Here is a 27,715-nt window from a genome sequence, read left to right on the forward strand (position 1 = left end):
TTGCAATGATAACTCAAAAATCGGGACGCCCAGACATAAATCTGTTTGCCAACCCCCAAAACTACCAACTTAAAAAATTTTGCACAAGGACATTCCACCCAGAAACCTGGAAAGTGGACGTCCTCTCATTCAGTTGGAAAACATTAACAGTGTATGCCTTTCCTCCACTGCCTCTTCTAGCAAAGTTGCTGCTTGAGAGTCAGATTAGAGAGGCCACAAATGATGCTCATTGCACCAGACTGGCCACGCCATCATTGGTATCCAATTCTAATGAACATGGCCCACGGCCCACCATGGATTTTACCACAAATTCCTCACCTGCTCACCCAGCGAGACAATCAAATTCTACACAGCCAGCTCAAGACATTAAACCTGGCTGCATGGCAAATTACCTAAACAATCAACCAACACCTCTATCCAGAGCTGTACTGGATGTCATTCTGGAGGCCAGGAGGCCCAGCACCAGGAAAATCTATTCAGACAAATGGAAAAAATTTTGCGCCTGGAACCAGGCTAAAGGCCAAAATCCCCTGGATCCAAACATTCCTCAAATTCTACAATGTTTAACTGAGATGTTGCACAAAGGACTTTCCTTTTCATCTATTAAGATCCACGCTTCAGCAATTTCAGCTCATTACAACACGGATCCTCCTTTATTTTCACATCCACTCCTAAGACAGTACCTCAGAGGGGCTAAGAACATAAGACCGCCCAAGACAGCACCAACACCTACTTGGGATCTCAACTTTGTTCTAGAAAAGCTTACACTGCTGCCCTTTGAACCAGCTTTCTCAGCTGCTTTAAAGTTTCTTTCATGGAAAACTGCCCTGCTGCTAGCAATAACTTCAGCTAGAAGAGTCTCTGAGCTACAGGCACTAATGGCAGTGGAGCCTTTCCTCATTTTTCATCAAGACAGAGTCTCTCTACGAACTAACCCTTCCTTTATGCCAAAGGTGGTATCCAGTATGGCCCTAAACCAAACATTCATTTGCCCAACTTTTTTCCAAATCCCCAGAACAAAGGAGAAAGACTCCTGCACTCTTTGGACATTCACAGACAATTACGTTACTACTTGGATAAAACTAAGTCTTTCAGAAACTCTGAGCAGCTCTTTGTAGCCTATGCTGCAGGATCACAAGGAAAAGCTATCTCAAAACAGACCATTTCAAAATGGATAGGACATTGCATACGTTTCTGCTGCACGCATCATGGGAACCTGCTATCATTAGGCCCCACTCCACCAGGGCTATAGCTATATCAGCAGCCTTTCTCAGGGGGGTGCCAACCAAGGATATTCTGGAAGCTGCAACTTGGAGTTCAGTGCACACCTTCACCAAACACCATCACTTACCTCTATATTCCAAGACTAGGGCTGGCTTTGCCACTGCAGTTTTGCAGGGCCTACTAGCTTCCTCTAACCCTGTTTAACTCCACCACCCATCCTTAGCTTTGGGATTCAACACAAGTGTGATGACTGCAGCAGGGTAACACGATGAACATAGCACAGGTTTGTACCTACCATAAATGTAGATGTTCGAGTGTTCACCCTGCTGCAATCCAGGTTACCCTCCCTCCATCCCCTCTGAACTAGTTGGATTTACCCATACCTTTCTATCCTATACAACCTCTGTGGTGTATTTGCTTGTGACTAAAGGTATTGTTTTATTTTTACATATATATTTTTATATAGCAATATGTATTGCCTACCTATTGGGGGCACCTGACATCTGGGGCAAGAAAAACTGAAGAAAATGGCGTCTGATGCCTCTTATATACCCCTGGCGCACTGACGTCAGGGAAGAAGCGACGGCAACCGACACCGGACCAAGACTTTGGAACTCGGGCCGACTGCGGGACCGCCTGATGGCAGGATAACCCAAGTGTGATGACTGCAGCAGGGTGAACACTCTGAACATCTACATTTATGGTAGGTACAAAACTGTACTTTACCCACCCTCCAACCCCCTGTTTTTCTCTTAGTATACCTCTGCTTTCCTTTACTATGCTTAAAAGCCTTTTTGGTGTATTTGCTTTTGTTTGGAGGTATATTTTTGTGTTTTTAATTACTTATATTTGGCTCCCCATTTGGGAGGCACCTGACATCTGGGGCAAGAAAAACTGATGTAATGGCATGTTTTATACCCCTGACAACCTGTGTCATGGAAGAAGGGACAGCAACTGATGCAGGACCCAAGACTTTGTTAATCAGGCCGACTGAGGGCAACCTGCCAGCAGATTACCCAAATGTAATGACTGCAACAATGAATAGACTCAAACATCTACATTTATGGTAAGTGTACACAACTGTACTTTTTTTCTATCCTCCTCTGATTGATTCTTGTAGTTGTCATGAAATATTTTATATGCCCTACTAATTGTCCTCCTTTTCACAGCAGGTTCTTTTCTCCTAGATTCAACTAAAAACTACACCAGAGCAAACAATGTTAACCGACCATACCTAGGCAGCGTGTGAATAGGAGCACACTACTGAAATCAAATGAAGTAGAAAGTAAAATTACAATGACTCTACTAGAGCAGGTTTTTCTGCTTAGGACTCCCCTATCCCTATCTTTTTTCTATACTCTGATATCAATTCCTGGTGAGGAATACAGTCTCTAACCTGCAGTTCAAATGACTTTTTGGCCTTATCCCACTCTATTAACATTCCTTGTCTGGTTATTTGCTGCCAATACGTTGGTTCCTTTTCCAGTTTTCTGTAGTAAGTTCTAGCCCCCTTGCCTGTTTTCTGTAGCCCTACTTGGACTCATCCCTGTTGGCAAAATTTCATGGGTTCATAGGTGTGTACTAGGCTAATGGCCTTGGAGCCTTTACAAGCCTAGCCCGTAGAAGTGCCCTGGCATCCTTTCTTCATTCCTGTGTTGGCTTATACTTTCTGCAGTTTTATGAATATAATATTCTGTGTAGTTGTTTTCCTCAAGGATCTGTATCCAAAATTCCACTCTGTCATTTCTTAACTCCCCCCTTCATCACCGTCCATTTCCACTTTGAATTATACCATTTGCTTGTGTTACGTATGTGAGCCTTAACTGTGTCGCTCTAAAGCATCCCTTCAAATTAGGTAATTGTAAACTGTTTTGTTCTATTGGGAGGATGAGTATATACCACACAACTATTTCTGTCTTCACCCAGGTAAAGTACTTCTCTGTATTAATTGTGTACAGATGTTCATCATGTTTCACTGTTAGTCAATACTTTTGGGTTATCTTGCTGGCAGGCTACCCCCAGTCGGCCAGAATTCCAAAGTCTAGGTCCGGCGTCGGTTGCTGTCGCCTCTTCCCTGACGTCAGTGCGCCAGGGGAATAAAAGATGCAGCCGATGCCATTTTCTTCAGTCTTTCTTGCCTCGCGGTGCCCGAAGCAAAAGCAGTTCACAAGTGCCGGTCGGCCAACTCCTGAGATTTTCAAATCTGAATTTCAGAACCGAAGTCTTCATTAAAGCTAAGTACCCCATTGGGGAACTTTTTTCTTGCTCCAGACCGATGTCAGAAAAAGTTAACAATTGTATTTCTTGTGGGAAGCAAATACCTCATAAGGATTTTCACTCTTACTGTATTCCTTGCCTAGGTCCTGATCACAACGTTGCTAGCTGTCGGTTTTGTGCTAGATTTAACCAACGCACTATTAAGCGTCTGTTCGATTTTGCATTTCATTACTTTGACCGAAGATTTAATTATATAATGCCGTCGGACCAGCCGATAACCGGAGTTTACAAAAAATGCAAGGACAAGGAAAAGGATAGGCATCCGAGGTCCAAAACCAGTGACGAGGGCTCTGCTAGGCCAGTCGCCGGTTCTCAGTGAGGCGCTTTCGCAGCCCCTGGCGCCCGCTTACCTCAGAGCCCCAGGCCGCTTCTGACTCCCACGTGGAGCCGACTGGTCCTCTGGATACCCAAGGTATTGGACACTCGGAAATCATTCCCTCAGATGGGTCCGGAGCCGCTGAGCAGGCATCGGCTTGTGAGGGTGTCTTCAGAATTACACAACTGTATGTTAAGCCATCTTCAGCTTCAAAGACTAAAGCAGCTCTAAAGACAAAGAAATAAATACAGCATTCTCCTACTCAGACTTCCATGCCTAAAAAACAGATGCTCAAAATGGCCGAAGACCTAATTACTTTGATCAGGGGCTCCCATCCCCCTCCTGATAAGAGGCCTAGGCAAGAGACAGAGTATGATGTTCATCGTGCATACAGCTGCAGTCATAACAGATGGGTTCTCCTGCCATCAGGCGGGTCCTCGGTCGGCCGAATTCCAAAGTCTAGGTCCGGCGTCGGTTGTTGTCGCTTCTTCCCTGATGTCAATGCGACAGGGGTATAAAAGAACCAGCCGACGCCATTTTCTTCAGTCTTTCTTGCCGTGCGGTGCCCGAAGCAGAAGCAGTTCGCAAGTGCCGGTAGGCCAGCTCCTGAGATTACGAAAATTTGGAAACCGAAGTCTTCTTAAAAGCTAAGTACCCCGTTGGAAACTTTCTTGCCTCAGACCGATGTCAGACAAAGTTAATAATTGTATTTCTTGTGGGAAGCAAATACCGCATAAGGATTTCCATTCCCTCTGTATTCCTTGCTTAGGCCCAGACCACGACGTCTCGGTCTGTCGCTTTTGTGCTACATTCAACAAACGCACTATTAAGCATCGGTGAGTTAAGCCCAGCATTTTTGGGAAAGCATTTAACTGTACTATGTCGCCGGATACTCCGACTCGGTTTTGTCTAAAAACGCAAAGACAAGGACCGACACTCGAGGTCCGCGGCCTCTACCGACACCACGCCAAAGCCAACTCCACATGGTCCGGTTCTCAGCGAGGTGCCTATGCAGCCCCTGATTACCAACGACACATCTTTGGCGGTGTCTCCTGTACCCGAGGTCGCAGGCTCCTTGGCCCACACCCCGACTACAGATACCGACGCCACTCTTGGCATTGAAACACAGAATGTGGACAGGTCCACCTCCACTCAAGGTGTCTTCAGACCTTCCTCTTCTTTCTCCATCAAGGCTTTCACCAAGTCTAAAGCATCCATGCACTCTAAGAGACCAGCTACACTGGGCCCATCTCCAGGCCCCATGCCTAAGAAACAGATGCTTAAAATGGCTGAGGATTTAATTACTCTAATCAGAGGTTCTAAGCCACCTCCGGACAAATGGCCCAGAGTGGAGGAAGATTCCCCCTCCTCTGATCAGGGCTGCATTATTTCAGAACACTCTGATGATCAGGAACAGTCTTACTCCCCTTTTGAAGACTCTGATGCAGAGGAGTCTATTCCTTCTGTATCCCCCCCTGAGGATTACTCATTTGGGGAAACTTTGCATACCTTAAGGGAACACTTCCACTGGGAAGGCCAGGATTATTCAGATTCCAAGAAAAGGCTCAGGGAATTTCTTTTGTTACCCCAGCACAGGCCTCTGGCTATACCTCCTGTATTGGACATCTTAGATGATGTTTACTCGGAGGCCTGCCTTAACCCGGACTCTCTACCTCCAGCTCCAGTTAAGCCTGACCGGTACTACAGGGTTCCTGATTCACACCAATTTCTATACAAAAGCCATGCTGCTGACCTAGAAACCATCTCACAAGGGCCCAAGGGAGTTAAGGCTTCCATTGCCAAAAATCCATTGCCTTCCGAGAGAGATTCCAGATCCTTAGAAAGGTGGGGAAAAAAGGTATACACCTCTGCTACCTTATCCATGAGGGCCTTAAACTGTCAGTTTCATATGCTAAAATACCAACAGTTTTTGTTATCACAATTGAAAAGTAAAATGTCACAACCTGAACAACCAGACTTGAAGGAGTTGCAGGATTTGATGCATAGTGCAGAACAAGTGGGTAAACATACCTTACAATGTGGTTTTGATGCTCTAGAGGCCTCATGTAGAGCTGCTGTTACAGGCTCAGTCATACGTAGGCATGCCTGGCTCAAGGAACAAGCCTTGCCTGATCATGTCAAAGCTAAATTACTAGATGCCCCTCTTCAAAAGGATGTACTATTTGGGGCTAATGCTGAGGAAGTATTACGGAAAATGGAGGAAAAGGCTAAATCAATGCAAACTGTGAAAGAATTTCTGCAGGTTCAACCCCCACGTTTTAGTAGAAATTGGCCTTCCAAAAACTGGTCCTTTCCTGCCACAGACGGACCCCAAAGAGGCAGATACAGGCGCCCGAGGGGCAGAGGACAATCACAAGGATCGTATAGAGGCAGACAATGGCAAGCTCCTACACAAAGAGGTGGTGAGGACAACTCACAATCTTTCGGAAAGCAAACCCAATGACTTTCCCCTTTGAATGCCAACCAGGTCTCAAATGGCAGCCCCCTTAGGAGGAAAGCTGGCACTATTTTCAAAAAATTGGCATGTTGTCACAAAGGACAAATGGATCCTGGACATTATAAACAGAGGCTACAAATTCCATTTTCATACCCTTCCAAAAATGAGAGGCATGCCAAACCTGCCACACAATCAAAGGGCAAAGGCACAAAGGCAAATTTCAGATCTCATAAACATGAAAGCTATTCAAGAGGTACCTACACACGAACAAGGTCAAGGTTTTTATTCCAGGCTATTTCTGGTGCCAAGGAAGGGAAAAGATTGGAGACCTATTTTGGATCTTTCCATCCTAAACACATTCCTACTGCACTCAAAATTCAAGATGCTCACTCTACAGCAACTTCTTCCCATGCTGGGCAAGGAGTCTTGGCTGGTAACATTGGACCTCAAGGAGGCATACCTGCATGTCCCAATCAGACAAAATTGCAGAAGATACCTCAGATTTCTTGCAGGTTCAACCCATTATCAATTCTCTGCATTGCCCTTTGGCTTATCTACTGCGCCCAGAGTATTCACGAAATGCCTGGCATCAGTAATTGCCTACTGCAGAGTTCAAGGGATAAAAATATACCCTTATTTGGACGACTGCCTGAACCAAGAGGACAGCAAGCACATTCTTCTGAAACATCTGGCTTATGTAATAATGTTATTAAACTTTCTGGGATACACAGTCAACAAAGAGAAATCAAGGCCAATACCCTCTCGGAAGATAATTTTCCTGGGTGCCAATTTGGACACAAACACCCAGATGGCCTACCTCACGCCAGAGAAGCAGGGGCAACTAATTCAATACTTCAGAACACTGGCAAATTGCACCAGGCTGACTGCAAGGAAAATCCTGCAGGCTCTGGGATTCATGGCATCTTGCATCCTACTAATCCCATGTGCAAAGCTGCATATGAGAAAACTACAATGGTACCTAAAAAACATATGGTCTCAACACAGCCACAGTTTGGAAACAATAATACCACTAATTCCATGTCTGCAAAAGGAATTTCTGTGGCGGGCTCAAGCGTGTCAAACAAACACAGGTCTTCCATTCAGCAAGCCTCAAGCAAATCAAGTCATCACAACAGACGCCTCGGACTACGCCTGGGGGGCGCACATGACAGACCGGTGCATTCAGGGCAAATGGTTCCAAAAAGAAAAGCACCTTCACATCAATCAAAAAGAAATGCTAGCAGTAATAAATGCTATTATAGCTTTCAAGGACCTTCTACAACCAGGTCAACTATTGATAAGAATGGACAACACCACAGTTATGTGGTACATAAACAAGCAGGGAGGAACACATTCTTATCCCCTATGCAGACTGGCCATGTCACTTTGGAACATGGCCATGGACTTACAAATGGAACTACAAGCACAGTACTTGCCAGGCAAGGAAAACATGCTGGCAGACAACCTAAGCAGGAATATGACAGATCCACACGAATGGAAGTTGCATCCAAAAGTTTTTACAGAAATAATCCAAGAATGGGGAAGGCCAGACATAGATCTCTTTACCTCCCACAAAAATCATCAATTGACAAAATTCTGCTCAAGGATCTTCCATCCAAAGGCCTGGAGAGTGGATGCTCTCTCTTTCTTTCAGTTGGACATCAATGACAGTTTATGCCTTCCCGCCCCTTCCTCTGCTGCCCAAAGTCCTGTTGAAGACCAGAACAGACAGACCAAAGATGATCCTCATTGCTCCGGACTGGCCAAGGCAACACTGGTACCCACTCCTGAGGAGCCTGACGCATTCCCCACCATGGACCCTGCCTCTAATGCCTCTTCTTCTGACTCAGCACAGCTTCAAAACTCTTCACCGTTAGCTAAAAACAATCAATCTAGCCGCATGGAAGATTCCTTAGCATCACAGCAGGCCCTACTCTCCAAGGAGGTGCAGGATGTCATTTTGGAGGCCAGAAGGCCATCAACTAGAAAAGCTTACTCATAAAATGGAAACGTTTTTGTGTCTGGAATGAGAAAAAGGGCCAGGACCCTGGAAAACTGAATTTACCTCAAATACTACAATATTTGGTGGAACTGCTAAGCAGTGGACTTTCGTTCTCCTCCATCAAAATCCATGCCTCAGCCATTTCTGCAGAATACAACACTGATCCACCTTTATTCTCTCACCCTCTCTTAAGACACTTCCTCAGAGGGGCTAAGAATTTAAGACCTCCAAGGAAACAACCAATACCTGCTTGGGATCTTAATTTCATTCTGGAAAAACTGACCTTGCCTCCTTTTGAGCCAGCTGCCTCATCAGATTTGCAATATTTGTCCTGGAAAACAGCTTTCCTTCTGGCTATCACTTCAGCTCGTAGAGTTTCAGAACTACAGGCTCTCTTGGCTGTCCAGCCATTTATCATCTTCCATCAGGACAGAGTTTCCTTACGAACCAACCCGTCCTTTATGCCTAAAGTGGTATCCAGGGTAGCTTTAAATCAGGCCATACATTTACCTACTTTTTATCCTAATCCTCAAAACTAGGGGGAGAGATTAATACATTCCTTGGACATCCACAGACAACTGCGTTATTATTTGGACAGAACAAAGCCTTTCAGAAAAGCAGAACAGCTCTTTGTGGCCTATGCGGTAGGAGTTCAAGGAAAGCCAATTTCCAAACAGACAATCTCAAAATGGTAGCACATTGCATACGCTTTTGCTATTCTTTTCATGGCAAAACTGTACCTACAGGCATTAGAACCCATTCCACCAGGGCCACAGCCACCTCTGCAGCCTTCCTCAGAGGAGTACCTACCAAGGATATTTTGGAAGCAGCCACTTGGAGTTCTGTGCATACCTTCTCCAAGCACTACAACCTACCATTATACTCCAAATCTAGAGCAGGCTTTGCCACTGCAGTCTTGCAGGGCATTTTGGCTCCTCCTAGTTCCACCTAGTGCCTACCACCCCTTTCTTAGCTTTGGGATTCTACCCATCTGTTATGACTGCAGCTGTATGCACGATGAACATAGTACAGTTTTGTACCTACCATAAATGTAGATGTTTGAGTGCTAATACAGCTGCAGTCCAGGTTTCCCTCCCTCCTTCCCCTCTAGGGGTTTACTTTTATGGTGTATTTGCTTGCAACTACTGATTTTTGATTATATTGCATTGCATTATTACATAATTTTATGTATTGCCTTCCTTCTGGAGGCACCTGACATCTGGGGCAAGAAAAACTGAAGAAAATGGCGTCGGCTGGTTCTTTTATACCCCTGTCACACTGACGTCAGGGAAGAAGCGACAACAACCGACGCCGGACCTAGACTTTGGAATTCGGCCGATCGAGGACCTGCCTGACAGCAGGAGAACCCATCTGTTATGACTGCAGCTGTATTAGCACTCGAACACCTACATTTATGGTAGGTACAAAACTGTACTATTCTTCTGATCAGGTTTCTATTTCCTCTGATTCCTCTTCTAAACAGGATTACTCCATGCTTCCCTATGAGGATTCTGATGCTGAAGAATCCATTCCTTCAGCCTCTCCTCCTGAGGATTATTCTTTTGGGGAAACCCTGCATACCATGAGGGTGCATTTCCACTGGGAGAGCCAAGATTATTCTGAATCTAAGAAAAGGCTCAGAGACTTTCTGCTACTTCCTCAGCACAGACCCCTTGCTATTCCACCTGTTCTAGACATTGTAGATGATGTATTTTCAGAGGCCGACCTGTCCCCTGGCTCTTTACCCCCTGCACCTGCTAAGCCAGACAGATACTTACAGGGTCCCTGATTCTCATACATTCCTATATAAAAACCCCGCTGCTGACCCAGAAACTATATCTCGGTTCCAAAGGGGTTAAAGCTTCTACTGCAAAAAACCTTGTCCCCTCTGATAGGGATTCTAGGGCTCTAGACAGATGGGGGAAAAAAGTCTACACATCTGCTACCCTGGCTGTAAGGGCTTTAAATTATCAGTTTCATATGCTTAAATATCAGCAATATTTAATGTCACTGCTTAAACAGAAATTGTTGACAAATACTGAATGTTCAGAAAACAAGGAATTGCAGGATTTATTGCATGCAGCTGAACAAGTGGGAAAGCATACTTTGCAATGTGGTTATGATTCACTGGAGGCCTCTTGCAGGGCCGCTGTTACAGGTGCTGTTATTAGAAGGCATGCTTGGTTAAAGGAACAGAATCTGCCTGATCATGTTAAAGCAAAATTATTAGATGCACCATTACAGCATGATACTTTGTTTGGTACTAAAGCAGAAGAGGTGTTGAAAAAATGGAGGATAAAGCAAAATCCATGCAGACAGTCAAGGATTTCTTACAGGTACAGCCACCCAGGTTTAGCAGGAACTGGCCTTCTAAAAATTGGTCCTTTCCAGTGTCAGACAGACCACAAAGAGGCAGATACAGGCGTCCCAGAGGCATATCTCAGTCCCAAGGCTCATACAGGCCTAAACAATGGGGTGCTCCTGCCTCCAAAAGCAGAGAAGATAAACCACAACCTTACAGGAAACAGTCCCAATGACTTTCCTCTACCAGATCCAAGCACTTTTCTTTTGGCAGCCCCCTTAGGGGGAAACTAGCACTCTTTTCATCAAATTGGCAAATGGTTACCCAAGATAAATGGGTCCTGAACATAGTGTCCCAAGGCTACAGATTCCATTTTCACACTCTACCAAGGTCAAAAGGTATGCCAGACCTGCCACACAATCATTGGGCAGAGGCATAGAAACAAATTACAGCCCTCATGGACATGATGGCCATTCAGCAAGTACCAAAAGAAGAGCAGGGGCAAGGATTTTACTCCAGACTTTCCCTAGTACCCAAAAAGGACAAAACCTGGAGACCAATACTGAACCTGTCTATACTAAATACGTTTCTGGAAGTTCCAAAATTCAAGATGTTGACTCTACAGCAGCTACTGCCCATGCTGGGCAAGAAGGCTTGGCTCGTAACTTTGGAATTGAGGCATACCTGCATGTCCCAATCAGACAATCTTGCAGAAGGTACCTCAGATTCATAGCTGGCTCAATGCAGTACCAATTCTCTGCACTGCCCTTTGGCTTATCTACTGCGCCCAGGGTCTTCACAAAATGCCTGGCACCAGTAATTGCGTTTTGCAGACAAAAAGGAATTCAAATATATCCCTACTTGGACGACTGCCTCATTCAAGCAGAGAACAAAGACATTCTTCTAAAGCATCTGGCGTTTGTAAAAAGATTGCTAAATGGCCTAGGGTACACAGTAAACGAAAAGAAATCAAAACTAGTGCCCCCTCAAGAGATAATATTCCTGGGTGCAAGCTTAAATACAACTGCCCAGATGGCTTATCTCACGCCAGACAAACAAAAACAACGGACTACTTACTTCAAGAAATTGGCAACAAAAACCCACTTATCTGCAAGGAAAATCCTGCAGGCCTTGGGTTTCATGGCATCCTGCATTCTACTAATTCCATATGCCAGACTGAATATGAGGAAACTACAATGGTATCTAAAAAATGTTTGGACTCAGCATTGCCACAGCCTGGAGACAGTAATTGCACTCATTTCCCTGCCTGCAACAGGAGTTTCGATGGTGGGCAGAAGCCTATCACCAGAACAAGGGTCTGCCATTCAGTTTAACCACAGCCAGACAGACACTGACAACTGATGCATCAGATTATGCCTGGGGGGCCTATATGGCAGGAAAATGTATTCAGGGCACATGGCCTGCTAACCAGATGCATCTTCACATCAATCAAAAAGAGATACTAGCTGTTCAAAATGCCCTGACAGCTTTCAAGGACCTGCTTCATCCAGGACAGTTACTGATAAAGACAGACAACACTATGGTCATGTGGTACATAAACAAGCAGGGAGGTACACATTCCTACCCCCTCTGCAGACAAGCAATGACCTTATGGGACACAGCATTGGCTTTTCAAGTTCACCTGCATGCACAATTCCTGCCAGGAAAAACAAATACTCTGGCAGACGAACTAAGCAGAAACTTCATGGATCCCCACAAATGGAAACTGGATCCACAAGTCTTCAGCATGATAATAAGGAAATGGGGATGCCCAGACATAGATCTATTTGCCTCCCCTCACAACAGCCAATTGCAGAGATTTTGCACAAGGATTTATCACAAGCAAGCATGGAAAGTGGATGCCCTATCCTTCAGCTGAAACAATCTAACAGTATATGCTTTTCCCCCACTGCCTCTCCTTCCCAGGGTACTCCTAAAGCTCAGACAAGAGAAGCCAAAAATGATACTGATTGCACCAGACTGGCCACTCCAGCACTGGTACCCAATCCTAAAGAGTTGTCTCAAGGTCCAGCATGGATTTTGCCTCAAACTTCTCACTTGCTGACCCAACAAAACAATCAGATCCTGCACAGCCAACTCAGGACCTTAAATCTGGCAGCATGGTGGATAATGTAGCCATTCAGAACACTCCTCTTTCAAAAGCTGTTATGGATGTTATCTTAGAGGCCAGGAGGCCCAGTTCCAGAAAATCTTATGCAGAAAAATGGAAGAGATTCTGTGCTTGGAACCAGGAACAAGGCATTGACACGTGTGTACCAAATATCCCTCAGATTTTACAATACCTAACTGAGATGCTGAACAATGGCCTTTCTTTCTCATCAATTAAGATTCATGCCTCTGCCATTTCAGCCCATTACAATACGGAACCACCTATCTTTTCTCATCCTTTAATAAGGCAGTACCTCAGAGGGGCCAAAAACATTAGGCCTCCAAGGAGAGCACCAATTTCGGCCTGGGACCTCAATTATGTTTTGGAAAAAGTCACACTGCCTCCTTTCGAGCCAGCGTCAACAGCAGATATAAAATTCTTATCCTGGAAAACAGCTCTGCTCCTAGCAATAACCTCTGCAAGGCGAGTCTCAGAGTTACAAGCACTCATGGCTGTGGAACCTTTCATCATTTTCCATCCAGACAGGGTTTCTCCGAAGACAAACCCTACTTTTATGCCTAAGGTGGTGTCCTGTTTGGCCCTCAACCAAACCATTCACTTGCCTACCTTTTATCCAAATGCACAGAACTAGGGTGAGAAAATTCTGCATTCTTTGGACATACACAGGCAGTTACGCTTCTACTTGGACAGAACTAAAGCTTTCAGAAAGACTGAGCAACTTTTAGTGTCATATGCTGCAGGATCACAAGGAAAGGCTATCTCAAAACAGACTATTTCTAAATGGATAGGCCATTGCATCCATTTCTGCTATTCACAATATGGCAAATCAGTGCCTAAGGGCATTAGGCCTCATTCCACCAGAGCAGCAGCCACTTCAGCAGTCTTCCTCAGAGGAGTACCAACCAAAGATATCTTAGAGGCTGCAACTGGGAGTTCAGTGCACACCCTCACAAAGCACTACCACTTACCACTTTCCTCTAACTCCAGAGCAGGTTTTGCCACTGCTGTTCTACAGGGCCTCATAGCCTCTCCTAATCCTATTTAGCCCAGCCTCCCCTTCCTCAGCTTTGGGATTCAACCCAAGAGTAATGACTGCAACAATGAAACACAACGAATATAGTATAGTTGTGTACCTATCATAAATGTAGATGTTCGAGTGTATTCACTGTTGCAGTCCAGGTTACCCACCCACCATCCCCCTTTTCTTTGCTGGGACTCATCTGCACTTCTCTATCCTATACAACCTTTTTGGTGTATTTGCTTGTAGATGAAGGGAATGTTATTTTTCTACATGCATTTTTATTGGCATATTTTTCAGCCTACCAATTTGTGGGCACCTGGCATCTGGGGCAAGAAAAAACTGAAGAAAATGGCGTTGGCTGCATCTTTTATACCCCTGGCGCACTGACGTCAGGGAAGAGGCGACAGCAACCGACGCCGGACCTAGACTTTGGAATTCTGGCCGACTGAGGGTAGCCTGCCAGCAGGATAACCCAAGAGTAATGACTGCAACAGTGAATACACTCTAACATCTACATTTATGGTAGGTACACAACTGTACTTTTTTCCTCTGGTTGATAAAAATATGCCTGATCTGTATATAAAATTAAAAGTACTAAAAATAGTTTTACTGCTTGGATCTCCAAGCAGAGGAGGAGGGTAGGAGGGATGTAATATTACTACCTTGTATTTCTGTGCTTGACTTCTTTTAGTTACCACCAGAGTCATTACTCTTGGGATTATTTCAGAGGCTATGTGGTCTGGAAAACAGTATTCATGGTTGTGAAGCATTGTGTCGCTGATTTATAAGTTTCATCATTTGGACTTGTTCACCTGCCAGCATAAGTTAAGGTGCTATGTAGTGCTAGTGCCCTTTTAAAAATTGGCCTGCAATAGTTTAACAGAAGGGTCCCATACATGACTTCTTTATACCAAAATTCCACAATGTTAAAACCCTGCAAGACAAGTATTTAAACTGGGCAGATGAACTTTTTACATTAAAGTGTACTGTAAGTCATACAGTTGTACATAAACTACAGAATGTGAAATTCAGACTGCAAAAAAAAAAAACATACAGATGCCCGTGTTAAAAGTGCATGAAGGCATAGAGTATGCATAGTGCTGGTGTTACCACACATGCAAGTATTGTAAGGCACTCGTCCTTTGGACCTGTGCTTCACAACACCTGTGGGCATACGATAACATCTGTACCATGCAAACCTCTTTATGCCTTATTGCATACTTAATGTACTTTTGAGATTTGTGTTTCCATAGACTCCCGGAAAATGTCTTGCATTCTGTTTTATTTAACAGTGTGACTTCAGCTCCAGATCTTTATTAAAATCTCTTCCCTTTTATAGTCTGGCCACTTCAGTGACAAAGAAGAGTCTCATGGTGCACAAAGCATCAAATGATTATGCAGTGCATTGTTAATTAACGTGGTCTTAGTGGCATAGGTCTGTTTGTAGATTTGTTGCAACAGTTTCCATTTAGTCTTGCCCACCTAGAAGCTGTTGCAGCTATCACACTTAACCCCACTTGTACAACCCCTTGCTTACCTTCACTGGCTGTCATTAATGGCTTGCTTGGCTTTTAAAATATTGAGACTAAAAGAGTTCTTGGTTCTCTGTGCCTACCATCATTTCAGTTGTGCTGATTCAGTGAAGTTGTTTAAAAAAAAAAAAAAAAAAAAAAAAAAACCCTGGCTATCGTTCTTGTATTTGTGTAACACCTTATAATGTCTATTTACAGCAAAAACACTCATAAAGAAATAAACCAGATCTCTGTGAATGTTTATTATTTTATCTTTCCTTTTTTTACTATACTAATAGTGGTGAAGAATACCTTTGTATTTAAGTTGAAGTTAGAAGTATAGCTGGCAGGTTAGTTGGATTACAGTCTTGTACCACTGTTGGTAACACCAAGGATCGTAGGACCTTTAAGGCTCACCTTTCTCTGCTGCACTTAACCTGTGAAATTCACTACTTTCCCAGCATTGAGTATGTTGTAGTTCATTTTTATGATGCCTTTTTAGAAGGTTGTAACCAGTTTTCTGGCATGGAGGAGTGCCATGTTAACCAGTTAAGTAGATCATTTAGTAGCTTAGGTGCCAGTTGGGATACCTAGGGGAGAGAGGACTGAGTAGCTGATGCCTGCTCTCCTGATTTGGGGATGGGGCGATCTTGTTTTGGGCAACTCCTGGTAAAGGATTAGCAGTAGCTTTTGAAGTCATATGCAGTAGAAAACAGGAAGTATGTATCAGACGATTGAAACACCATTTCTGTGAATATGAAATGATCGACACGTATTGTGCGAACTACGTAAATGCCGAACGTCCAAAACAGCGAAATCTGAATGGTCGAAGTGTTTTGGTTGGCCCATCTGCGGTATAGCTCCGTAAGGTAAGTGTGTGATAGTTATGGACCTTAGGGTAGGGTGCAGGTTAAGGTAAGTGTATAGATAGGGAATGTATGTAAGATTTAGTGTAGTGTTAGTAGCAGGGTTTTGTTAAATGTATTTATGTGTATTATTTATTTTGTTAGGGTATATCTCCATAGGGGAAGTGTGCGGTAGTTATGGACCTTAGGGTTAGGGAGGGGTTAAGGATAGTGCATAGATAGTTGTGTATGTGGTTTAGTATAGGGTTAGAAGTTGGGTTTTGGTGCTTTACTTTAGGGTTAGGAATAGGGTTTGGTTAGTGTATGTATGTGGTTTATTTATTTTGTTTGGGTAGGTAGTATGTAGTGGGTGGCGGGGTTGGCCGACTATGACCGATGTTTTAAACTTCGCGGTTTAGTGTGTTCGGTCTATTCTTGGTTCGATTAATACATGCCGCTCTTTTGGTATTCTCTGAAATGTATTCTCGCGGAACTGATATACACCCAAAAAAAGTGTACCTAGAGCTGGTGCCAAGTTTCTAGATTTCTTTTAGTTGTTTTAGTTGCTGTGTATTTTGGCTGGGGTGCCTTCTGTGCGGAGTCCGCATGTCCTCCCTGTGGTCACGTGGGTTTCCTCCGGGTGCTCCGGTTTCCTCCCACATACCAAAGACATTCTGTAGGTGGATTGGACCCTCTAAATTGGCCCTAGGTGTGAGTGCATGCATGTGTGTGTCTTCTGTGGAAGGTTGGGCGCCGGGCTGGCAACTCGACACTGTAAAACTCCACTGCCAGTCATGAGCGGACAGCTGATCCACTATGTTAACACCTAACCGGGAAAAGCCGAAAGAAGAAGTTGCTGTGTATTTAGGTTTTAGAATGATTTGCTGTTTCTGTTTTGATTGTATATTGTTTGTAGGCTGGATGGGTTTCAGTACCTAAATACAATTGGCATTTTCCCACTGTGCCTTTTCTGTTCATTTATCATCTTTTTGCTGGTGGCTATTGGGTCCCAAAAGATGAAACAGTCTGCAGTATTGCACAAGTGCTTTTCTCTGTCCCATAATAACAGTTAACCTACAAAGCAAAGAACTAAAATTCGAAGTCCGTAAGCTTAAGTCAGTACCACTTTATTCTTTATTAATAGGTTATTCCCACTATGCCTGTGGCCTTTTTTAAAGGGTAAGCTGAGGTAGTATTCATACTGATTAGAGGAAATTTGAGTAGGGCACTAAGGAACTGACCCTGCTCTTTTTGGTAAGTAGTGTGGGACCTTTTACATCCACCTGAGCTACCAGCAACTCAAGCAAAAGGTGCCTGTGTTTGACATCTCATCCAAAGGATAGCACACTCAGAAGTGTAGTGTCCCTGATGCTGCACTGTAGTCACCCAATGTGGAACTAGATCCCACAGCCTGCTGATCTTCAGTACCAAAGGGAAATGTAAATGTGGTACCTGCTGAGCTACTGACACTGCGTAATACTGTCACCAGCTTCCCAGCATTCAGTAGTATTGTCTTAGGCTGGCTGGTAGTTAAGTTGCATGAAGGAATTACATCAGTACGCTGTCTGTGCTCCATAGTTTTTCACAGACATTGACAGTATTGTTTATGTTGATTCAGTTTTCATTTGTTTTTTGGCTCTACCAGAAGTCTGTTAGCAGTCTGAGTTGTTCCATTTTAGATGTATACTTATTTGGTTGTTTCTGGCTCGGGATAGCTCAGGTGACTGATGGCTGTTTTATATTTGGGCGATTTTTACCTTTTTGATCATATCAAGTCTTGCTAACGGTACATAACAAGCACTGTACAGCATGACTGCCACAGTAACCATAGTGGAATTCTTAAGCTTTAGTTTGTATCACAGCAAAGTTTGAACATTGAAAACTGTATGTTACACCATGCAATGTGTATTTCATTTGCATGATTTTATTATTATATTCACTGTTTTTGTTTGTTTCAGAGTGAAGAAGACAATGTTTCTACATCAGGAATTATTCTGCTTTGACAGAAATATAAAGATTTTTCTGGAGTAAAGCCAAGGTATGGGCAAGTCGTAGTGTTTAATTTTCCTTTATACTTAACTTTCCAATTGTAAACATGCAGTTACACTTCTGTTGAGTCCTGCAAATTAAATTAAAATACTGTATCCCATACCAGTTAAAACATAACCGTGTCATGGGTGCTGTTAGGAAGTGGATGAAAATGTTTTCCAAGTTATTCCCATTACAAAAAAGTGAAATTTTCCACAAAACTGGTGCACACCAAAGATGAATTTGTGAGGCACTAGAACCTTGCAGAAGTAGAGACTTCTCATGAATATTAGTGTTTTTTTTTCTACATAACAGTTTGTGAACAGAAACATGCTCATAACAGTCTTTGACTTAAGTCCAGGTATACCAAACCTTATTCAGCAATTTTAAAATGCTCAGAGTGTTGTCATATTGACCACCATCCAAGATCTGAGCAGCCAATATATGCAAAGAAGGATGAGGCATTGAAATAAAACTCCCTGCAACTGTACTCCGCATAGCAAATTCCCAATAAATGCACCTGCAGAAACTGTGGGTAAAACCAGTAAAAACATGCCCTTATACCAACCCCAGAGTCGTGAATTGTCAAATGAAAAGATAAAACATCCGGTACAGTTGAAATATAGTTTGTATAGCCGCACTTTCACATAGAGCCAATCTGTATGTAAAAAAAATAAATAAAAATAAAAAAGGAGTTAAAGATTGGAAGAGTTATACTTCTGTAGTATATCTGGAAGTAAGTCTGCATTTGACTACTCATAGATCTCCCGTAAAGAAGCCAATCATAATGTTTTTGTCAGTGGGAGAATATTTGAAATGTTAGCATGAGGAGGGGGTCTGCATAAATTGGAAAGGTGTTTTGTATGTAACCATTGTGAGCCACTAGACACACAAATGCATGTGGGTGCGTGAGTGTTGTAGGGTAATTGAACCTTGACTCGAGACAGAAAGCTTAGAGATGCACAGTATAGCAGGCATTTGCAGTGCATTTCACTTTGCTTTGGGAGCTCATGAACAGCTTGTCGAGGGTAAGGATGCACGTGCTGCTGCTGCTGTACAGTTTGTGTGCCAGTGGTTGTGGGCACTTTCTGCAAAGCTGAAGAGGCATGATTGCAAGACAGCAGGAACCCCCTGTGTGTCTTGCTTGATTGTAGGTGCAGTGTGTGCCAAAAGTATGTTATACAGTGCAGTGGATGCACACATTATTGAATTCATGTAAAGGAGAGCATCAAAACCACATTAAGGTGTTCTGCATGGCAGCTTGTACACACGTGTGTAGCAGATATATGTCATACTGAGGGACTGATCAGTGCAGCAGTTGGCGCACCCCTATGGATAACTAGTTGCGGGAATAGGCCACATATATAGTATGTTTTTGACCTTGTTTGCAACTTATTACCCGTTCTTGCATGTTGAGCACAATTTCCATTTTGCTTGGGTCTAGATGTTCTTCATGTTTCACTGTTGCAGTCATCACACTTGGGTTATCCTGCCAGGGTAGCCCTCAGCTGGCCCAGATACCAGAGGCTTAGTATTTCTGCGTCAGTTCCTGTTGCTCCGGGACTGACGTCAGGTCGTCAGTGATATAAAAACAGGCAATTGGTCTTTCTTGCCAAGGAGCCCGAAGCAGAAGCAGTTCGCACAAGTGCCGGTCGGCCGCTACCTGAGTTTTCGTTTCCGAAGTTGAAGTTGAAGTCTTCTAAAGCCAAGTACCCTGTTGGGGATCCTTTTTTCTTGCTCTAACTGATGTCAGAAAAAGTTAACAATTGTCTTGCCTGCGGAAAGCAAAGACCACGCTCAGATTTCCATTCTTACTGTGTCACCTGTTTAGGCCCAGACCACAACGTCCCTCGCTGTCGGTTTTGTGCTTTGTTCAACACCAGAAATGTACGTCGTTGGGCCCTTATCGTAGCTAAATACTTTCGCTCTCGATCTCCGTATTCCGAAATGGCTTTGGTAAGCCGTCCGACTACCAATCTTCCTAAAACACGTAAGGATAAAGACAGAGACAGAGCGCACAGGTCCAAAACTGCCTATGACGCTGCCGTTAATTCAGTCGCCAGTTTGCCGGTACTCAGTGAGGTGCTTTTGCAGCCCCTGATGTCCACTTCTGTGGATTCGCAGGCCGCTGCCGAGACCCGTTCGGAGTCTGGTATACCGCGAGACTCGTCTTTGACTATGGAACCTGTGGATGTCTGTACCTTGGATGGGTCCAGAGCCTCTGTGCAGGCACCGGCTTCCGAGGAAGTTCTTCGCACTACCGATATGCGACACAAACCGATGACTTCTTTCACGTCTTCACTTCTTTCTAAAACTACCGAGATGTTCTTCGTGTTTCACTGTTGCAGTCATCACATTTGGGTTATCTGCTTGCAGTAGCCGTCAGTCGGCCTGATTATCAAAGTCTTGGGGTCCTGCGTCGGTTGCTGTCTCATCTTCCATGACGTCAGGTAGTCAGGGGTATAAGGCATGCAGCCAATGCCATTACATCAGTCTTTCTTGCTGTGTGGTGCCCGAAGCAGAAGCAATTCGCAAGTGCCGGTCGGCCGACTCCTGACATTTTCTTTTTCGAGTTTCAGAACCAAAGTCTTCAACTAAAGGTAAGTACCCGTTGGGGAAACTTTTTCTTGCTCTAAACCGATGTCAGTAAAAGTCAATAATTGTATTTCTTGTGGAAAGCAAATACCTCATAAAGATTTTCATTCGTACTGTATTCCTTGCCTAGGCCCTAACCACGACGTACCTCGCTGTCGGTTTTGTGCCTTATTTAAACAGCGAACTACTCGTCGTCTGTATATTTATGCTTCTAAACATTTTGGTACTCTGTTCAATTACCCATATATGGCTTCGGTAAGCCACCCGACTACCGACATTCCGAAAAAACGCAAAGATAAAGTCAGAGACAGGCCACCTAGGTCCAAAGCTGCCAACGACGCTTCTCCTAAGCTAGTCACCAGTTTGCTGGTACTCAGTGAGGCGCTTTCACAGCCCCTGATACCCGCTACTCCAGATTTGCAGGCCTCTACTGAGACCCATTCGGAGTCTGGTATGCCGTGAGATGCTTCAACTGTGGAACCTACGGATGTCTCTACCTTGGATGGGTCCGGAGCTGCTCTGCAGGCACAGACTTCTGAGGGTGTATTCAGGCCTACTGACTTGTATATTAAACCAACGCCATCTTCTTCTTCAAGGCCTAAAACTCGAACCAAGAGTAGAAAACAGACGCCCAGACCGCATGGTCAGGCTTCTATGCCTAAAAAACAAATGGTAAGAATGGCTGAAGACCTTATTACTTTAATCAGGGGAAGCCAACCTTCCCCCTCTTAAGAGACCTAGAACTGAATGTGCTTATGATTCTTCTGATCAGGATTCTGAAATTTCTGTTTCCTCTGATGACCAGGATTTACCTTTATCTACCTATGAGGATTCTGATGCAGAGGATTCTATTCCCACTGCTTCCTCTCCAGAGGATTTCTCTTTTGGTGAAACTTTGCATACTCTTAGGGAGCATTTTCATTGGGAAAGCCAGGATTACTCTGATTCCAAAAAGAGGCTTAGGGATTTCTTACTCCAGCCCCAACATAGGCCTTTAGCTATCCCCCCTGTACTGGACATTGTTGATGATGCCTTTTTGGAATCTAGCTTGGCCCCTGACTCTCTACCTCCTGCTTCCAGAAAACCAGATAGATATTGCAGGGTGCCTGACTCTCACAAAGTTCCTCTTTAAAAATCCCACTGCGGATCCTGAGACCATTTCACAGGACCCAAGGGCATTATGGCTACTATTGCCAAAAATCCTACCTCCTCTTATAGAGATTCCAGGGCACTAGATAGATGAGGTAAGAAGGTATACACTTCTGCAACCTTGGCCATTAGGGCCTTGAACTGCCAGTTTCATATTTTAAAGTATCAGCTGCATATTATTGGACTGCTAAAACAGAATATGATGTTGATTCCTGACTGTGCTGAAAATAAGGATTTACAGGATTTAATGCATTCTGCTGAACAAGTTGGAAAACATACTTTGCAATGTGGTTTTGATTCACTAGAGGCATCTTGCAGGGCTGCTGTCACTGGGTCTGTACTTGGAAGGCATGCTTGGCTTAAAGAGCGATCTTTGCCAGATCATGTTAAAGCTAAATTGCTGGATGCTCCCTTAAACCAGGACAGCCTGTGTGGTATCAAAGCAGAAGAAGTCCTTAAAAAGATGGAGGAAAAAGCTAAATCTATGCAAACTGCAGGCATTGGCCCTCTAAGAATTGGTCCTTTCCTGCCCCTTCCAGGCCTTCTCAGTCCAAACCCAGAACCAGCAGAACACCCAGGCTTCAGTCCCAAGGTACGCATAGGATTAAGCAGTGGGGGGGCTCCCGCTTCCAAAGCAGGGAGTAGTAAGACTCCCCCCATGGTAAATTGTCTCAGTGACCTAACTTTAAAACATCCAAGCCCTTCTCAACTTACTGCTCCTTTAGGGGGAAAGATTGCTCTTCAGGCATGCAGGCAAACAACTGGGAACTCATTACCCAGGACAAATGGGTTTTAAATATAGTTTCCCAAGGATACAGATTTCACTTCCATATGTTACCAACCCCAAACGGTTGGCCAGATCTACCCCCAATTCAGTGGGCAGAGGCTCAAAAGCAAGTACTCTCTCTCTTAAGCATAAGGGCTATTCGAACTGTACCAGAAGAGGAAAAGGGCAAGGTTTTTACTCAAGACTCTTTCTGGTACCCAGAAAGGAAAATTCATGGCGTCCTATCCTGGACCTGTCTACCTTAAACACCTTTTTGGTGATTCCAAAATTCAAGATGCTAGCTGTTCACCAGTTGCTTCCTATCCTAGGCAAGGATGCCTGGTTGGCAACACTGGATTTAAAGGAAGCCTTACCTGCACATCCCAATCGGGGAATCTTTCAGAAGATACCTACGCTTCAAAGCAGGCTACATGCACTATCAGTTCTCTGCACTGCCCTTTGGCTTATCTACTGCGCCCAGGGTATTCACAAAGTGCATAGCTCCAGTCATTGCATTTTGCTGGCAAAGACATATTCATATATATCCATACCTGGATGATTGTCTAATTCAGGCAGAAAGCCAGGACATACTTTTGAATCATCTGGCGTTTGTACAAAAGGTGCTAACTTGTCTGGGGTACACCATAAACGAAAAGAAATCTCATCTTGTACCCTGCCAGCAAATTATATTCCTGGGAGCAAGCTTGAATACAACTTCCCAGATGACTTTCCTTACGCCAGAGAAACAAGTTCATTTGACAGCTTACTTCAAGCTAATGGCCACAAAGACCCTGCTATCTGCAAGACAAATACTGCAAGCCTTGGGGTTCATGGCCTCATGCATTCTACTAATTCCATATGCAAGACTGCATATGAGGAAACTTTGGTATCTAAAAAGCCTATGGTGTCAACATTCTCAGGACCTAGAAGCAATGATTCCTATCATACCTTGCCTACAGTTAAAGTTCCTTTGGTGGGTAGAGGCCTGCCACCAAAACAAGGGACTGCCATTCACTCTAACCCCTGCCACCCAAACCCTAACAACAGACACAGGAGACTATGCATGGGGGGGGGCTCACTTGGCAGGGAAGTGCATTCAGAGCAAATGGAACCCAAGTCAAATGCACCTACGTATGAATCAAAAAGAAATGTTAGCTGTACAAAATGCTCTGACAGCCTTCAAGGACCACATTCTTCCAGGACAATTAATGGTAAAGACGGACAACACCACTGTTATGTGGTACATAAACAATCAGGGGGGAAACCCACTCATACCCTCTCTGCAGACTAGCCAATGCTCTGTGGAACACAGCCTTGAACTACCAAGTACACCTACAGGCTCAGTTCCTGCCAGGAAAGCTAAATACACTGGCAGACCAACTAAGCAGAAATCTCATGGACCCACACAAGTGGAAACTGGAACCAAAGGCATTCAACATGTTGATAAACAAATGGGGGAGCCCAGAGATGGACCTGTTTGCCTCCCCCCAGAACTACCAATTCTACAAATTCTGCACAAGGACTCCCCACAAACAAGCTTGGAAAGTGGATTTCCTGTCCTTCACCTTGAAAAATCTATCAGTGTATGCCTTTCCTCCTCAGCCTCTCCTCTCCAAGGTACTACTAAAGATCAAACAGGACAGACCAAGGACAATTCTGATTGCAGCAGACTGGCCATGCCAACACTGGTGTACCCCCTCTTGCACAGGGTGTCACTGCTGGCACTTGCCTCAGACCCCCTACCCTGCTGTCCCAGCAGGAGGGCCAGATTCTGCACCCTCAGCTTCAAACCCTGAACCTGGCAACCTGGCTTCATTACCTGATCTCTCCATTACCATCCCCTCAGTAGACAAGTGTTGGATGTCATTCTGGAGGCAAGGAGGCCTAGTACTAGAACATTTTATGCTGAAAAATGGAAAATATTCTGTTCCTGGAACCAAACTCTGGGGATGGGCGCAGCAGCGCCCAGTTTACCTCAGATTTTTCAATAATTAACTGAGGTGCTTCACAAGGGCCTTTCCTTTTCCTCCATCAAATTTCATGCCTCAGCCATTTCAGCACAGACCCACCCCTCTTCTCTCATCCACTCCTCAAGCAGTTCCTCAGAGGGGCCAAGAACTTAAGACCACCCAGGAGAGCCCCAACTCCAGCCTGGGACCTTAACTTTGTATTGGAAAAACTCACTCTTCCTCTTTTTGAGCCAGCTGCAAGTGCAGATTTAAAATTCCTTTCTTGGAAAACTGCCTTCCTTTTAGCCATTACTTCAGCAAGAAGGGTGTGTGAATTACAGGCCCTTATGGCAGTGGAAACTTTCATCATCTTTCATGCGGACAGGGTGTCCCTCAGGACCAATCCCTCCTTCATGCCCGAGGTGGTTTCCAGTGTGGCCCTTAATCAGTCCATTCATTTGCCAACCTTCTTTTCTAAGCCACAGAACAAAGGGGAACGTATACTGCACTCCTTAGATGTGCACAGACAACTTAGATTTTACTTGGACAGGACTAAACCTCTCAGGAAATCTGAACAGCTGCTGCTGGTGACATTTGCTGCAGGGGCAGAGGGGAAGGCCATTTCAAAGCAAACCATTTGTAAATGGATAGGCCATTGCATTCATTTCTGCTGTAAGCACTATGGAAAACCTATCCCACAGGGAATAAGACCACATTCAACCAGGGCTGCATCTACCTCTACAGCCTTTCTCAGAGGTGCCCCTACCAAGGACATTCTAGAAGCTGCTACCTGGAGTTCTGTACATACTTTCACCAAGCATTACCATTTACCAATTTTCTCTAAATCCAGAGCTGGCTTTGCCACTGCAATCTTGCAGGGCCTTATAGCTGGTCCTAATGCTATCTAAATGCCTCCTCCCATCCATAGCTTTGGGAATCTATCCAAATGTGATGACTGCAACAGTGAAACACGAAGAACATAGTACAGTTGTGTACACTTACCATAAATGTAGATGTTAGAGTGTATTCACTGTTGCAGTCCTGGTTACCCTCCAGCCCCCTGACTTCTTTTGGCTGTACTTTTACTCTCCTTTACTATGCTTAAAAGCTTTTTGGTGTATTTGCTTTTTTGTTGGAGGTGTAACTTTATATGTTTATATTAAATTGCTTCCCATTAGGGGCGCACCTGACATCTGGGGCAAGAAAAACTGATATAGCGTTGGCTGCATGCTTTATACCACAGACTACCTGATGTCACGGAAGATGAGACAGCAACTGACGCAGGACCCAATACTTTGATAGTTAGGCCGACTGAGGGCTACTGCAAGCAGATAACCCAAATGTGATGACTGCAGCAGTGAATACATTCGAACATCTACATTTATGGTAAGTTTACAAACTGTACTTCTCTCTCTCTCTCTCTAATCTCTTTATGCCTTTTTACTCCCTCCCTTCAGGGGTATTGGTATTGTTATTATTATTTACTTTTTACTTGTGGTGTTTTCCTCCACCATAGCTTAGCTCCGTATTGGGGGGCTCCTGACATTTGGGGCAAGAACAACTGATGTAATGGCATCGGCTGCCTGTTTATATACCCCTGATGACCTGACGTCAGTCCTGGAGTGACAGCAACCGACGCAGAAATACTAAGCCTCTGATATTCGGGCCGACTGAGGACTATCTGTAGGCAGATAACCCAAGTGAAATGACTGCAACAGTGAATACACTCGAACATCTACATTTATGGTAAGTGTACACAACTATACATGTTCTTCATGTTTCACTGATGTTCTTCGTCTTCCCTTGCTGCAGTCCTGACTATTGGGGTATAGTCCGCGTCCCAGTCGGCCCGAATACCAGAGTATAAGGCTGACGTCGGTCATGGCGCCTTAGACTGACGTCAGTACGTCAGGGTACTAATGCGCATGACCGACGTCATTTCCTCAGTCTTTTTTGCCGCATGGTCCGATGCAGAAGCAATTTTGCGAGTGCAGGTTGGCGTTCTGAGATTTTCCAAACCGGAGTTTCAGACCGAATACAGAGTTGGCTAAGTAACCCGTTGAACATTTTGGTTTTTCTTGCCTCAGTATTTAACCGGATGTCAGAAAAAGTGAATAACTGTATTTCTTGTGGGAAGCAGATACCGCATAGGGATTATCATACATTGTGTATACCTTGTTTAGGCCTGAGCACGGCGTTGTTGGTTGCCGCTCTTGTGCTAAATTTAACAAGCGCACTATTAAGAGGAGGCTTGATTGTGCTAGGTTAGTGTTTGGGAAGCGTTGCAATTATAATATGCCGTCGGATGCTCCGGCGCCTTCATCCAAGAAGCGCAAGGACAAAACGGTGAAGCCTAGGGGTGAGGAACCGGCAGTCCCGGACGTCGGTCCTTTAGAAGGCTCAGGGGAGCCAGAGGTTTTGCCAGGTGTCTCTATGGAGTCTCAGGCAGATACTTTACTGTTACAGGATGTGCCCTCTCAGGAGGTAGGCCAGGCTGAGGGGGCTTCTCAGGTAACTGTTCTTCCCTCTCTTCCCAAGGTAGTTAGGGCCTCTCCCTCTGTTGCCAAAGCTTCTTTTAGAGGTAGGCCAAGTTCAGCTTCTGTGGGGGCTTCTCCTAGCATTTCGGGCTCTGTGCCTAAGAAACATATGCTTAAAATGGCAGAAGATTTGATTACTCTGATTAGGGGTTCTATGCCCCCACCTGATAAGAGGCCTAGGGTGGAACAGGAGTTTGATAGTTTTGAACAGTGTTCACAGGCTTCAGAGTCTTCTGTGGAAGACTTGCAAGAGTTTCCTACTTATTCTGATTCTGATGTGGATGATTCCACTCCTTCAGCTTCTCCTCCTGAGGATTTTTCATTTTCAGAGACTCTTCACTCCATGAGGGAGCACTTCAAATGGGAAGGCCAAGATTACTCTGACTCCAGAAAAAGGCTTAGGGAATTCTTGTTTTTGCCCCAGCATAGGCCCTTAGCTATTCCTCCTGTGTTGAATGTGGTGGAAGATGTTTTTGCAGAGGCTTCTCTGAACCCTGACTCCTTGCCTCCTGCTCCTGTTAAGCCTGATAGGTATTATAGGGTGCCCGAAGCTCATAAGTATTTGTTTAAGAGTCCCAGGGCGGACCCAGAAACTGTTTCTCAG

The 27,715-nt window shown here is 44.5% G+C and overlaps 1 protein-coding gene across 2 annotated transcripts in view; it reads left to right on the plus strand.

Annotated features, from left to right (window-relative positions):
• Nucleotides 1–27,715, plus strand: part of NCOA2 (nuclear receptor coactivator 2) — a 1,980,807-nt gene that overhangs the window by 191,717 nt on the left and 1,761,375 nt on the right. For both annotated transcript variants that reach the window (XM_044067155.1, XM_044067157.1), the window contains exon 2: nt 18,046–18,125. The gene's annotated coding sequence lies outside the window, so the exon portion shown is untranslated. The remainder of the gene's footprint in view (nt 1–18,045; nt 18,126–27,715) is intronic.

This window comes from Protopterus annectens, chromosome 3.part1 (assembly GCF_019279795.1).
Source record: "Protopterus annectens isolate FY-2018-M chromosome 3.part1, PAN1.0, whole genome shotgun sequence".
Lineage (NCBI taxonomy): Eukaryota > Metazoa > Chordata > Ceratodontiformes > Protopteridae > Protopterus > Protopterus annectens.